This window comes from Ciconia boyciana, chromosome 2 (genome assembly GCF_034638445.1).
Source record: "Ciconia boyciana chromosome 2, ASM3463844v1, whole genome shotgun sequence".
Lineage (NCBI taxonomy): Eukaryota > Metazoa > Chordata > Aves > Ciconiiformes > Ciconiidae > Ciconia > Ciconia boyciana.
Genome location: NC_132935.1, coordinates 86,082,768 through 86,099,131, shown reverse-complemented (window position 1 = coordinate 86,099,131; position 16,364 = coordinate 86,082,768). Strand labels below are relative to the sequence as shown.

Below are 16,364 nucleotides of genomic sequence, written 5' to 3'. Positions count from 1 at the left end.
GTAGTATTTGAGGTTCTGGGAAATCAGAGAGAGAGAGAGAGAGATGGTGAATGATTCCCACACAAGAAAATACTTTCATTGTTTCCGTTTTGAGATCTTCCATTTGTTAAAACTTAAAAGTGGAAAGAAAATTTACCTAAATGTGTGAATTGAAGCAAAATAAAATGTTTACTCTCACTCTGCAGGAGAGTACCCTGCTAGTACTTGCAAGGCCCTAGTTATTATTGAATAAAATTGGAGACAATGGGAGTTTTGCCATTGACTTTCTCGAGGCCAAGATTTAAGCTTTATGGACACAGTTAGGCTTCCCTGGAGCCTGGAGAGATTTTGCCCTTGTAAATTATTTTCCCCAGGACTTCTGGAAGAACCATATACAGAAGGATTAGGAACAAATTAACACCTCTGTTGTTTCACTGAGCAGCTCTATCAGAAAAGGGATGGAATATAAACTCACCCAGACACAGCTCTTCTACCTTGCTTCCTGCTTATTCCTTCTTCCAAGGCCTTTGTAGCAATAACCTTGCCACCCTCTGTCTCTGGGGTAAAATGACTCTATGCTCTTCATTTCCTTCTCCATCCCCAATAGCAGCAGCAGAGGTAGCTGTTCTTTCATCTTGTCAGTATAAAACATAAGTACTGCCACACCTATAGAAAAGAGATATCACTGCAGCCATATAATCATTTCTGTTCCAAATTATAAAGCTCTTTAATTTCTTTATCTATTATACTGTATTCTCTGCTGATTCTTAAGAACATTTTTCCTTATCCATTAAAAACATGAGTAAATCTTGCAAGTAAATGCTATAACTAGAATATAACTTCCTGCAAACTCAACACATTTTTTTAAAAATTTCATTGGGACAATCCAGCAGAGACAATCACCATTCAGATTTATAATTAAACTGCTTCATTTGAGCAGAAATTATTTAGGCTTGAGCTGTGGAAGATACTTTTCTTTTGCTTGTTAGTACATAGGCGTGATGTTTTTATTGAAAAGAAGGCATACCTATATTCTTATACAGTGCAGCTTAATGATATGTGAAATATGAATGTATCCATAACTTACAATATATGTATAGGATTTCTGTGATTTGATTCAGTTCTGCATAGTGCCATATAAATGCTGCTTGTTTTAAATAATCCAAGTCTGGAGAACAAATTCTGACACTTTACCTGTGTCTTAAGGACCTACTTTTATCCCATCCAAAGGTCAATTAATTAAAAGACCCCACTGAAAGAGAAATTTTCTTATTTTTGCAAAACTGCCAAAAAAATTTTCTGTAACTCAAGCTAGAAGAATATGCAAACTATGCAGTGTGTCACTTATCTGTATTGTACCAATTTACTTGTTTTATTTATTATATTCTCTAACTTATTAAGTTTTAATATCATGAATACCACCTCATATACTTTCTATTGAAATGACTGGTACTATTCCTGAAGACCCTAATTATATTTGATTGAGTAAAAAATTGTAGATATGACCCCTTCATTATTATTTCTAAAACTCTGAAATTGGAAATAAAGTTCATATCCCTGCCAGCTATATCGATAAAGTTTTTCTGTTTCTAAAGGAGCTTGAAAGTAATACAACCTTTTTCTCAAGTAGGCCTTCTCCCTCTGACAGTATGTCCTGGCTTCCACCACTGATTTTAGTTGTCATTCTGAATATGAAATGGTGTCATATTGCAGTACGGACATCATGATGCAGGAGGTGATGTGCAAGCAGGCCTGCAAGGTGTATGCTCCTTAAGCACTTTCATTTCTGTTCCTCCAGAGTGACCGCATTAACTCAGCCACCTCAAAAACAAGTTTCTGCTGCTCTTTCTAGAGTAGCTCTTCATTAATCTCATTCTTTTTTTAATTTGTTGAACCTACTTACATTGAGACCACAAAATTTCATAAGTTGTTACTCTGCTGTTAAGTAATGACTGCTTGTATTTTACCAATTTCTTGTTGGTCCTTGAGACAAAGAATGTAAGTTGATGAGACCAGAAACTAGCTTCAGCAAGTAGTTTTAAAAAGTGGAGGGACTGCTGATTATTGCAATATTGTTTGAATTATACCCTGTTTGAATTATACCTAGACCTTAATCAGCGTTGCAGGAAGTTTGTCTCAACACTGTAGCAAATGAACAGCAAGTTACAGTTTCATGCCCAAAGAATATTTAACGTGAAACCATTTTGAATATTTCAGCAAAATGAAAGAAATATGTACAACACAACCCTTTCCTATGCTTCTTCTGAAACCTGAGGAAAATCCACAGGTGCTGTATGAAAAGGTGATTTCATTAATACAGCCTTTAAAAATATTGTTCTATGGAAATCTTGCAACTGCAACATGATTCACACGATTTCGCTTTCTTGGAATTGAGACATCTGAGCACAGAAGAGTCTTTCAGTTTCTCCGCTGTACCTTCCATTCCTATATCTCATACACATTAAGCAGTATTGATTCATGACTGCTGGATTATTTTGCATTTTTTGTGTTGTGGTGTGCTTATTTACTTGGGGTTTTTTGGACCAAATTAAGTTAAGACAAATAGATTAAAAATTCAGAAGATATTCTGTTTCACTCATAAAATTCTGTGTCTGTAAATGCCTTAAAATTATCCCTCTAATATATGTGTTAAAATTAATATTTTTCACCTATATGATAGATAAAACTAAGATAGATAAAAACTAAGATTTTTTTTTCCTATTTAGAAAGGAGAAGTGGTCAAATAGTTTATAATAGTATGCCTTGTCACAGTGATAGACAGGTGAGGCAGAATCTTTCTGCTCTGTCATTCCCTACCTGTTCTAGTGTGTCATTATCAAGCAAAGAGATACCTTAACTGACAGTGCTTTACAGCAAGTGTGATTTACAGAACAATTTTTTTGTATTTGACATAACATTAAATTTAAATACATGAGGAAGAGAGTTTTTATATTCATTTGCAATAGTCAGTGAAGAAAAATATTTGAATTAACGAAAAAAAATGTATTAAGGGAAAGATCAAAAAGAAGAAAGTTTAATCAGCACCAACAGAATTTAAAAGCCTTTGCTCTAAAACCCCCCAAGGTCAGACTGGAATTGAAGAGCATACTGATATAAATAAAAAATGAAACAGCAGAAGACTTATTTGCTACTTAAAGTTCCAATCAATGTCAAATTAAGCATAAGCTTTTATAATCGGTTTAGAATCTTTGACCTCTCCAAATGCAATGGACTTAAATTGATACTCTTTCAGCATATGTTTCCAACAATGTGTTTACCCAAAAAGGAGGAGACCCTACAGCTCCAGTCTTTCTTTTCATGTTCTAACTACAGGAACCTGTTCTTTCTGATTTATGACAGAGCTCCAGTTAAAAGTACTTAAAAGTTGTGTATTTATCAGTTGTTGTTGTTATTATTATTATTATTATTATTATTATTATTATTATTATTACTATAATTATATATAATATAATATATATTAATATAGAAACAATATGATATATAATTTATAAATTTATCTATTATTTATTATAATATATTAAATTATAAATTAGATCATATATAGTTTATTATTTGTCATTTATTTTACTATATTATACAATTATATTATATATTTATATAATATATAAATAATATATTATTTATATAATTAATTATTATTATTATTATTATTATTATTATTATTATTATTATTATTATCATCATCATCATCATCATCATCATCTTTGAGATATACACACAGAAAATATTTCAGCATAGGTAGACCACTGGCTAACGCAACAGGATTCTGTATGCTGATCTGTGTCCTTTCGTGTCTCTGCAGGTCAGAGAACTGTGGCTTCCTAAAGTAGGGTAAACCTGGTTTAGGGAGTCTTATGGAGGGTACGCTTCAAGGAACTATACTGAGCCTTTGACTTTCTGGAGTAGCTATCTCTGGATATTTTGCAGAGCTGAGTCAGGGAGGCAGAGTCAGGCTTGGGATTCACTTTGTTTGTGGTCAGATGTACCATTTCTAAGACTATGGAGGTTAGCTAACCCCTAACCATAGTTTTCCGTGTTAGGGACTGATTAACAGTGGGAGACAACTGGCTTGATGACTACTATGCCTGTAGATATTTATGACTACATAGCTGGAGATATATTTCTTCTCCTAGTTGCAGTTGTGGTGTGGAAATGTATGCTTTTCCACAGCTACTGTCCCTCATACAGGTTACTGCCTCCTAAGAAGAGCAACTCCGGCAAGAAGTTTTCCATAATTAGTTTCAGAAGAGCCAGGCTTACAAAGGCCAACTATTCAACTGCATTAACTAGATGGGACAGTATGGTATAAAGAAGTTCAAGGGAATTCAGTTATCTCCAGACATTTCGGGTGGAGAAGTGAATGCCACCAAGGGAAAAAGTGGGAAACTGCTCAGAGCCATGATCTCTTCCAGTAGTGGATGTCATTCCATAGCCCGTATTTGCCATGGCGGCCATCAGCAGGCAGCAGTCTTTTTGTCTGTCACTTCAGAAGCAGAATGGCATACAGTACGCTGTCGTCCCTATGACATATTCATAACTAATCCTACAGCCTACACAAAGGTATTCCCACTGGCATCAGTAGGGCAATGCCTGTGAGAGAAAAAAAGGTTGTGCAACTGAGCAGCTGTAGCTATATTTTCCATGGGAAATTAAATCTCAAGAAAAAAATGTGCATAATGTCATGACCTATTATTAGATGAGATGAGGAATCTCATATATTGATCATGCTGGATTTGGTATTCAAGTATGTGTCCTCTGACACTAATGGTATTTTCCATGTAAAGCCCAAGTAGTTAACATATGAGGAATAAGGAAAATAAACCATTATTTTATACCTTGTAGTTTAAGACATCTATAGAGTATAATTCTACAGAAAATAGATCACATTCACACACCCTTGAAAGAAAATAGATTTTGTCACTTCACAAGCATAAATACCTCATTTTAGACTGAAAATATCTAACCTTGCCAACAGCTTAATGTCAGTGACACTTTGCAATATAAAGTTCCTGCTTTTTCTCAACTTTTTGAACAGTGGTTTTCTGCTGATCTTCAGAGAGACTATATTCATAAATATAATTAGGCAGTCATTAGAAATTATGATCCCTCCTCTAATAGATGTCTTACAAATTTGGTTATAGCTATAGCATGTTTCATGTAAAGGCTTCCTAAGTCTCTAGTATCTATTTTTATTATATTTATTCATACAGCATAATTTATATTTTCATGAATTAATCTTTTATATATATTGTAGAAGGGATACAGCAGGGAACATAATGCAAAATAATATATTACTGTCAGTATGTGGCATCCAGAGAGATGCAAGTCTTTTTGATATTCTTACAGTGATTCCTGTTTCAAAAAGGAAATACTACAATCTTATATACTACCTAAAAAAAGCACCACTCCTCTACACTTACAATTTTAATTAATTAGAGGAATGCCATTGGATATTTTGCAGATCTTGCACAATTAAATAGCAAGACTGTAGAATTTCATTGTAATGTTGTCTTTTCTTCATTTAATTTTCAGAATTAAAAAATAAGTATTGCCTTGAAAAGGAATACAAGTATCTGCTGCTGAAAGCTATGATGATTTTTCCCCAGACCCCTGTTTGTGGCACATTCCTTTCCCGCATTTCTCAGTTTCAGGCATCAGCATTATGCTCCCACTTAGCCACTGGGACTCCAGCCAGGCACTGGTACAGAGGGAGTGCCAGTGCTTTCACAGGTGTAAATCAAACCAGCTCCACTGGTGCCAACTGGAATGCATTCATTTGTAACAGGTGATGTCTTGCACAGACTCCTTTGAACCAGAAGATAGTTTATCATAGCAAAAGGCCACATCTATGCATGAGGATACATGGCATAACCTCACCTTTTCCATCTGATGCGTTAAGGTCTTTGGACTGCGAGGGTTTCAGATTCAATCCCCTGCTCTGTTCCTGTTAAATACTTTGAAAAATTCTGAAATTATAAACATTTAATGAGGTGGTAAAATAATTTTCCACTGAGCTGTCATCAGCAGCTGCACACTTCATTGCAGTTGATATTATTTCAGCACGATGTATAAAATTGCATTCATAGAATCATAGAATGGTTTGGGTTGGAAGGGACCTTAAAGATCATCTAGTTCCAACCCCTCTGCCATGGGCAGGGACACCTTCCACTAGAGCAGGTTGCTCAAAGCCCCATCCAACCTGGCCTTGAACACTTCCAGGGAGGGGGCATCCACAACTTCTCTGGGCAACCTGTTCCAGTGCCTCACCACCCTCACAGTAAAGAACTTCTTCCTTATATCTAATCTAAATCTACCCTCTTTCAGTTTAAAGCCATTACCCCTTGTCCTATCACTCCATGCCCTTGTAAAAAGTCCCTCTCCAGCTTTCTTGTAGGCCCCCTTCAGGTACTGGAAGGCTACTGTGAGGTCTCCCCAGAGCCTTCTCTTCTCCAGGCTGAACAACCCTAACTCTCTCAGCCTGTCTTCATAGGAGATGTGCTCCAGCCCTCTGATCATCTTTGTGGCCTTCCTCTGGACTCAATCCAACAGCTCCATGTACTTCTTATGTTGGGGGCCCCAGACCTGAACACAGTACTCCAGGTGGGGTCTCACCAGAGTGGAGTAGAGGGGCAGAATCACCTCCCTTGACCTGCTTCTTTTGATGCAGCCCAGGATACGGTTGGCTTTCTAGGCTACAAGCACACATTACCGGGTCATGTTGATCTTCTCCTCAACCAAATCCTTCTCCTCAGGGCTGCTTTCAATCCATTCTCTGCCCAGACTGTATTTGTGCCCTGGCCCATGTGCAGGACCTTGCACTTTGCCTTGCTGAACTTCATAAGGTTCGCACGGGGCTACCTCTCAAGCCTGTCAAGGTCCCTCTGTATGGCATCCCTTCCCTCCAGTGTGTCAACCACACCACTCAGCTTGGTGTTGTCAGCAAACTTGCTGAGGGTGTACTCAATCCCACTGTCCATTTCGCCAACAAAGATGTTAAACAGTACCAGTCCCAATACCGACCCCTGAGGAACGCCACTTGTCACTGGTCTGCACTTGGACACTGAGCCTTTGACTGCAGCTCTTTGAGTGCGATGATCCAGCCAATTCCTTATCCACCAAATGGTCCATCCGTCAAATCCATGTATCTCCAATTTAGAGACAAGGATGTTGTGTGGACCAGTGTCAAACGCTTTGCACAAGTCCAGGTAGAAGACGTCAGTTGCTCTTCCCTTATCCTGCTGTAACCCCGTCATAGAAGGCCATCAAATTTGTGAGGCACAATTTGCCCTTAGTGAAGCCATGCTGGCCGTCACCAGTCATCTCCTTATTTTCTGTGTGCCTTAGCACACATAGTCTCCAGGAGGATCTGCTCTATGATCTTGCCAGGCACAGAGGTGAGACTGATTGGCCTGTAGTTCCCTGGGTCTTCCTTTTTTCCCTTTTTAAAAATGAGCATTATATTTCCCCTTTTCCAGTCAGTGGAAACTTCACTGGACTGCCATGACTTCTCAAACATGATGGATAGTGGCTTAGCAACTTCATCTGCCAGTTCCCTCAGGACCCGCAGATGCATCTCATCAGGCCCCATGGACTTGTGCACCTTCAGGTTCCTTAGATGGTCTCGAACCTGATCTTCTCCTACAGTGGGTGGTTCTTCATTCTCCCAGTCACCGGTTTTGCCTTCTGCGACTTGGACAGTGTGGCTTGAGCACTTGCTGGTGAAGACTGAGGCAAAAAAGTCATTGAGTACCTCAGCCTTCTCCATATCCCAGGTAACCAGGTCTCCTGTTTCCTTCTGGAGAGAGTCCACATTTTCCCTAGTCCTCCTTTCGTCACCAACTTACCTATAGAAGCTTTTCTTGTTGCCCTTGACATCCCTGGCCAGATAGAATTCTATCAGGGCTTTAGCTTTCTTAACCTGATCGCTGGCTGCTCAGACAATTTCTCTGTATTCCTCCCAGGCTACCTGTCCTTGCTTCCACCCTCTCTAGGCTTCCTTTTTGTGTTTGAGTTTGGCCAGGAGCTCCTTGTTTATCCATGCAGGCCTCCTGGCGTTTTTGCGTGACTTCCTCTTTCTTGGGATGCATTGCTCCTGAGCTTGGAGGAGGTGATGCTTGAATATTAACCAGATTTGGGCCTCTCTTCCCTCCAGAGCTTTCTCCTTTGGTACCCTACCAAGCAGATCCCTGAAGAGGCCAAAGTCTGCTCTCCTGAAGTCCACGGTAGTGAGCTTGCTGTGCACCCTCCTCAGTGCCCTAAGGTTCCATGAACTCTACCATTTCATGGTCACTGCAGCCAAGGCTGCCCTTGAGCTTCACATTCCCCACCAGCCCCTCCTTGTTGGTGAGAACAAGGTCCAGCATAGCACCTCTCCTCACTGGCTTCTCTGTCACTTAGAGAAGGAAGTTATCATCAACACATTCCAGGAACCTCCCAGATTGCTTATGCCCTGCTGTGTTGTCCCTCCAACAGATATCGGGGTGGTTGAAGTCTGCCACAAGGACCAGGGCTTGTGAATGTGAGGCTGCTCCTATCTGTCTATAGAGGGCCTCATCCTCTGAATCTTCCTGGTCGGGTGGCCTGTAGCAGAGCCCCACTATAATGTCACCTGTCCTTGCCCTCCCTTTAATCGTGACCTATAAGCTCTGGGTTGGCTCCTCATTCATCCCCAGGCGGAGCTCCGTGCACTCCAGCTGGTCATTGACATAAAGGGCGAAACCCCCTCCTCGTGTCCCCTGCTTGTCTTTCCTAAAGAGCCTGTATCCTTCCATTCCAACACTCCAGTCATAGGAGCCATCCCACCACGTCTCCACGATGCCAATAAGGTCATAGCCCTGCAGGTATGCACACGTCTCTAACTCCTCTTGTTTATTCCCCATGCTACATGTGTTTGCATAGAGGCATTTAAGTTGGGCCCCTTCTCTCACAGATGGACCCCATCAACCCCCAGCAGACCAGCATTGGAGAAAGAAGAAATTGGAAGTTGATAAATTTCCTCAAATTTTGTCTTCTGTTGTTGTCTAAAGGCCAATATTGGAATTTGTTGCTGGAACCTGTGATTATGTTGTTACTTTACCATGTTAATACCTAGAGGCCTCAGCAGATTCATGGTCGCATCAGCTGTTAAGATTCTGTAGAACATTTCTCTCAAATGGAATTCAACATAACTGTGGACTTTAACCTATCAACATACATACACAGAACACATTGTAACATGGAGTTATATGAGTTCAGTAAGAATAATTTAATAAAAAAAAGACTTCCAATATTGATTCTTACATTAAAGTTTAAGAGAGAGGACCAGGACACAGTGTTTCTATATGCATCAACTCCAGCTGAAATGGTTATGTAAAAGTCATCATCAGAAATATATGCAAATTGTAACGTACATATATCATTACTTTTATAATCAAGTATCCTGGTTTCAGCTGGGATAGAGTTAATTTTCTTCCTAGTAGCTGGCATAGTGCTGTGTTTTGGATTTAGTATGAGAATAATGTTGATAACACACTGATGTTTTAGTTGTTGCTAACAGTAGTGCTTACACTAAGTCAAGGACTTTTCAGCTTCCCATGCTCTGCCAGGTGCACAAGAAGCTGGGAGGGAGTATAACCAGGACAGCTGATCCAAACTGGCCAAAGGGCTATTCCATACCATATGATGTCGTGCTCAGCATATAAACTGCGGGGAGTTGGCTGGGGGACAGTGATCGCTGCTAGGGGATGGGCTGGGCATCAGTCAGGGGGTGGTGAGCAATTGCATTGGGCATCACTTGTTTTGCATATACTTTTATCATTATTATTGTTTTCTCTTCCTCTGCTGTCCTATTAAACCATCTTTATCTCAACACATGGGTTTTACTTTTTTTTTCCGATTCATTTCCCCATCCCACCGCGGGGGGGGGATGGTGAGTGAGCAACTGTGTGGTACTTAGTTGCCGACTGGGGTTAGACCACGACGTCAAGTTATAATGAGATATTATTGATAGATTTTTATTCTTTCAATATTTTACTAGTGCATAATTTTTTTTTATTTAGCAATATTTTTTTCTGTCTATGGGCAATTGCATTTCATGAAAGAAGAAAATATTTATTTTGGAATGTGCATTTGCAATGTTATTATTGAATTCTGCATGATACAACAAAAATATTCTCGTAGAGCAGAATTAGAAAAATAATAATCCCTGATCCCTCAAGTCGGTGACATTGATAGGGATGAGGATTCATTTGAACTGACCAGGTCAGGTACTGTTTTTATTCCTTGCTAATGACTTATTTGCCATCATATTACTAACCAGAAACCGCACTCATTATTGGAAAAGTCTGGTTCGACTTAGTATGCTTAAACTAAATTCCCATGACAGAAGGAGATAATGTTTTATTTAATTGGATAATCGGCGTTTTAATTTAAATAAAGCTCAGCTTTATTTGCCAAACAGGAATCATTAGAAAAAGAGTAGAAAACCTTTTTATTTAATTCCTCTGGAATAAGAAAGTATTCTAATCTAATTTGGACACTGTACAGAAGATACTTCAAAATGCAGAACCATGTTGTCTATTACCATTTTTATAAAAATTAGACAGAAGAATGCCAATTCTTGGAAGTAGATATTTTACTAAACATAGAAAAAGAAGCCATAGCAATACATCCCTAAGAAAATTAGTCATGGTGATATGATATGCACAGCTTGCTAGTTCAAATAATTTCTTTTTTATCCTTGGTATATTTATATTTATATATATATATATATGGTTTTTTAATATATATACACATCCTTTAATAGATATTTTTAATTATTGTTTAAAATTCTCATAGCACTAAGAAAGCCTAGTCACAGATGGAGGTGTCTTGTAAAAGCCCTGTTCAAAGCTAGTAGAAAAGACACCCCTTCCTATTGCAAATAATATTCAGTCTTAAAAGGAAAAAAACCCCATCTTTTCCAAATGACCTTTAAAAAACATTATTCTTTTCTTTTTTTGTTCATCTTTCTTTTACCTCATCATTTTGTGGTTGGACTCGATGATCTTAAAGGTCTTTTCCAACCTAAATGATTCTATGATTGTATGATTTTAGTTGCTACTTCTTTCCATACTCCTATTTTGCAGATTGTTGTTCATCTGACCCATTTTGTTGTAGTATCCTACCTCCTCCCAACACAAGCTTTAGTCTGCAGTCTTGCCTGATTAATGCATGTTAACTGAGTATTCAGAAGGTGCCCTAGGTAATCCAAATTTTTAGGATCAAGAAACATTTGCACTGAGTGTGCTGTGGGCAAATTTTACCTTGTCCTTAAATGTCTTCTGGAGTGGGGGGTGTGGGTGTGTGTGGTGGAGAGGGGAGGAAAGAAAAAATATTTTACTGGATCTGATTAGCAGCAATTGTATTATTGTTTTTATTACTCAGTTTCCTGAATTAAAGTCTCTGACACCCCCCCCTCCCCTTTTATCTCGGGAAAATTTTCAACTTTTATGTATTTTTAGAGGGAAGGAAAAAATGTCTTTGTATAAAAGCAGTACATTAGAATCTAATTATCAGTTTTTAAAATGAACTATGCAATCTGTGTAGACCATAGAGTTCTTGCCAATAGAAAATACGTGTAGAATAAGTATCTTTTAAAATGGCAATGTTCCAAATAGAAAGTCTTCTTTGATGCTTAGTATTAAAGGTTTCTCTAGGCTCATTTACACCCTCCTCTCTTGTAGTGGGCATCCGTGTTCCAACACACAGACTTTTGCAGTAGAGGATTGCCAAAATAGCTCTGCTTGCATCTATGTTTTCCATAAAACAATGACCTTTTTTCCTTTCCTCAGTTTAGGACGTCATTCCGTGTTTGCAGTCTTAAGTAATACTGGAGTTGACTGGCTATTTTGACTTCTCGAACAGTTTTCATTGTGCATCTTACCCAAGAAAGGGCAGGGGGAGGAGCTGGTGGGTACAGAGCAAGTGGAAATACTTGGAGGTAGATAAAGGCAGAGGAAATAATGGAACGAGGTCCTAAAATATATTGCATAATGAAAAATGATGTGAAGATACAGATATGGGATGGATAACTAGTACCATTGTGCATGCAAGAAAGGGTTAATATCTTGGAACATTTAGCAGTGTTTTCAGTCCAGATATGCACTGCAATATAGCATTTAAATTGATCTACTAGCAATAAATAAATTGAAGAGTGATTTTTTTTTCAGCCTGTGAAATTGGCAATGGAATAAGACTTAGAATCTCAAAGTATATCACCAGGTGAATATATCAATTTAGGGATGTTAAACATTCTTTGACATTTAAAACTTTTTTACTTCCTCCTCTTTTCTTTCTTTACCTTTTTTTTTTAATCGTATATGGATGGGAAATTAAGAAAGGCAACCAGTCAATTCATAAAACAACTTTTCAATGTCTGTATTGCTGTGAAATTAAGATCACAGCAATCCTAGTGAATGTCATAGCCCTTGTTCTTGCATGCTCTCTGAGGGTATAGCAATTACTTCATTTTAAGGATAGACTATCTCACAATCTGTTAAGCTTCTTTTGCTTCTGATTTCTTTACCTATGTCTGTGAATTTGCAAATTTGACTTTCCAAATCATTGTAAGTTCATTAATGCAAGCCATTGAAGTGTTTAAGAAAAGAGAAGATGTACAGTTGAGGATCACATGCATAGAATACTGAGGAGCAAATCAGCACCAAGGAACAAATACTTCTGATCCATACTACTGCCATGTTGAATTTAGCAAGGGGTATACAGCAGTACTTGAAGTACGTTAGCTAATACATTTCTTGATCTTCCATGTGGTTTCATATGTAATATCAAATCATTTGTGCAGGTGTATGAATTCCTGAAGTGACACGGAGTTAATAACACTGAGTTATTGAAGCAGTAAAGTCTTAATTTATTGCTAAAATACAAATAATCATACTGCTTGTTAGGAATTGGACATAACTGCCTGAAGAACTGAATAAATAATTTCTCCCAGATGTGCTTGTAGCAAGTTGTTATCAACTTTTTTGTCCTCTCTGAAGCAAACTAGCTTTCAGATAGTTATAGGCTGAAGCAGATTGCTAGATCACATGGACTTGCAGACTGACTTAGTGTGGCATCTGGTATTGGATATGATTCAAGAACACTGTCATAGTTTCTGCATAGATTTACTCAATGTATTTCACAATAGTCTCCATCTTGTTATTCATACTTGATTTTTTTATCAGTCATTTCCTTTGCCATATGTGTTATTGTTTGCACACATTAGCAAGAATTATGGGATGATGTGTCTTTATCTGCCATCACAGAAAAATATTCATTATTTTCTGCACTAACAGAGTTTGCTGCAAGAAATCATTAATTTTACACTTGGGGCAGATTTACCCAAAGATCTGACACTAAACTCTGTGTTACTTAGGTAGTGAGAATAACAGCACAGGTTTGAGCAAAAGTAGAAATGAATCCCTCCCATTTCCAAACCTTTGCGGCATTTTTAATATTCAGGATTTACAGAGAAAACATAACAGTAAGAAAAATCCATGTGAATACAATCATTTGTACCACCCTGTTGCAGTAAATTCAAGTAATCCTGAATTCTAAACGCATTGGGGGGGTGGGTTAGGTAAGGTTGGAGCACTTGTTCTCTTGCCCTGTAGTTTTGCAGAAGAGCAAGAATTAGAAAATAAATACAAGCAAGAAGGAGAAATGGGATATGAAACCAAAACTGCTGCTGGACACAGTGTCAGAAAATATAGTCTCTCACAAATCTTCTGTATGTTTTTCAGCACAAAAAATAAATGTATTTTCTTCCAGTGCAATACAGCTTGTAACACATAAATCAGAGACACACTAGCAAGCACTTATTCTTTAGCCTAAACTGCTTTCTGGAAAATTTCAAGCATTGAAAGTCAGGATTATTTTCTAGTGTTGTGCAAGTTCAACCAATGCTAGTTCCTCTCTCTATGTCCTTGCATCTGAATCTCAGTATTGTGTGCCTTTTATTGTTGGAGAATTTAGTTAATTTTAAATTAAATCAATCAGCTATTCCCTTACAGTAATTAGACACTTTGTAATGTTGAATTGCCCCACAAATTGCATAGCCCAATGTGGGTTACAAATAAGCATGCATTGTCCAGCAATGACATCTAAGCAGCCTATGTCAAAATAGCAGATTAGCATGATTTCATTAATAAATACCATGTGACAGATCCCAGCTGATGCAGAGCAATACAACTCTTCTTAAATTAATGGAATGGTTCCTAGGTTATACTAGCTGAGTGATACTTGTGAAGCATAGTAAACACATCTATAACTGTAGAATTGCTAATGCTTCCAGTTATAAAGCTTTTTTGCTCCAATACGTTTGAAAAAAGCTATGCTTGTGCTTGTCTTTGTATTTCACTCTTCCTTTCTCTTAGGAGCCCTTGTTTTGCTTTTTTCTTTTTTTTTTTTTCTTTTTTTTTTTTACTTTTTCCCCAGCTAAGGGAAGCAACTATAATTATTTCTCTCTAGTATAATCCAAGCACTCGGATAACGCATGCATTGCAACCTGATTGGTACTAGTTGAACATAAACCCTTCAGCTGGCAATCAGAAAGACACTCAACCATCTCAGCTTTAGTGCCAAATCTGATGACAGGAGATGGGAGTAGAGACAATGTTCTTGGCATGCTTCCCTGTTTACAAATCTCTGCTTCGAAACCATATTCTTTTGCTCTGTGATATTCTTACTTCCAGGAGTATGGAACAAGGTAGACTTCACAATAAAGCCCAGACATATTTTATTTAATACAGGGACACAAGTAAGAAAATTGTGTGGTTCCCTCTATAAAGTTCTAACATTTTTTCTTTGAGCTTTCTCATCATCATTTTGATTTTTTTTTTCACTCCATGTGTGTCTGTAAGCCTCTATATGATAATGGAAGGAAAATACTATGTTTTAACTGAGCAAGGTATAATGGAACAGCAGGAAGCTTGTGAGCCACTTAAATTAAAATGATGAGGAAGAAATAGACATTAATTATCTCAGGCTGCATTATCTTTTCATTTTGCAAGCAAGGAAATATTTTACACCCCAGGAGAAAAGAATTAACTTCCTTTGAATCTTTCCACAGTGAACCAGTGCTCAAGAAGCAAAATGCTTTACTTCAGACTGGAGAGATAATTTTAAATCACATGCAGGGGGCAGCTAGATGAAAGATCAGAATCTAGTATATTCAGTGAACAAGAATGATGAGATGAAGAAGTAGACAAAGAAGAAACTATGTTCATGTTCGCTCTGTCCCACAAACCATGACCTCTTCCACAGTCACAAGGACCTATTTTCAATTTCAAGGCAATAGCTATAAATGTTAATAATTGCCTTTACCTTTTTCTCTGTAGCTTAGCTTCTTGCCCCATTACCAAAACCATTTAGTTTCTCAGTAATTCATTTTCTACATAATCTCCTTTCATGTCCCATGTTTCCTCTATTGTGTTTCACCTTGGGCAGTACATCATGTAAATAAAGCCTATATCCATAATCGCTTTACTATACTGCTTAAGGGAATTCACTCTTGAAAACTCCATTCCAACCTGTGTCCATTATATTAGATCTCTTTAGTCCTCATTAGATGGGACAAGCGGGCAAATATTTTAAAAGCTATTTCAGCATCAGTGTTGTAACCTTGAGTATCTATTCAAAACTTTTACATGTATTTAAAGGATGAGCATAAAACAAATAAAGGCATCTGAGAAAGAAGTTCATCATACTGTATTTTGATTTCAAATATTTTTGCATTTTAAATAGTGTTTAAGGCCATATTATAGTAATATAGACACTGATCAAATGGACAAAAACATCCAATAACTTGTATTCAAGTACTTTTTCAAATTAGAAATAGATATTTAACATACTAACAGCCTGGAAAATGTGTATATCGGTATTTAAGGCAGAAATAAGTGAGTTAAGGCAGAAATGATTAGATTCTGTATTATTCCAATGAGCAAGAGAACTCTTAGCTTCACACTGTCCGCAATGTGATTATCTCAGAAAGCACAGAAACAAACGATCAAATGTTTGTGTAAAAGAGGTAGTATTTTTAGTTCTGTTTAGCATTTACTGTAATTAAGAGGTGTATATTGTCTTTTTTAAACCAGGTTTGACTTTGAGTTTGAGTTTAGGATTCCATCAAACTCTTGTGTGTCAAATGAAAATTAGGTAGTTCCCTTCTACTTCTCTGAAAGCCAAATGCCTGTGAAAGCTTTTGACACTCTCTCATGTCATTTCATGTTTGATTGATGTGGTTATTGGTGGTTTTCCATCCTTGGTCTTAAATTTCAGTTTATAACAAATCTGAAGCCCTGCTTCATTGCAGTTTTAGTAGTGAACAGTATTCATGGGAGAAAGCA

General features: G+C 37.6%; 1 protein-coding gene across 1 annotated transcript in view; it reads left to right on the top strand.

The window, feature by feature from the left end:
* Positions 1–16,364, top strand: part of CDH12 (cadherin 12) — a 164,696-nt gene that overhangs the window by 21,167 nt on the left and 127,165 nt on the right. The window lies entirely within an intron of this gene.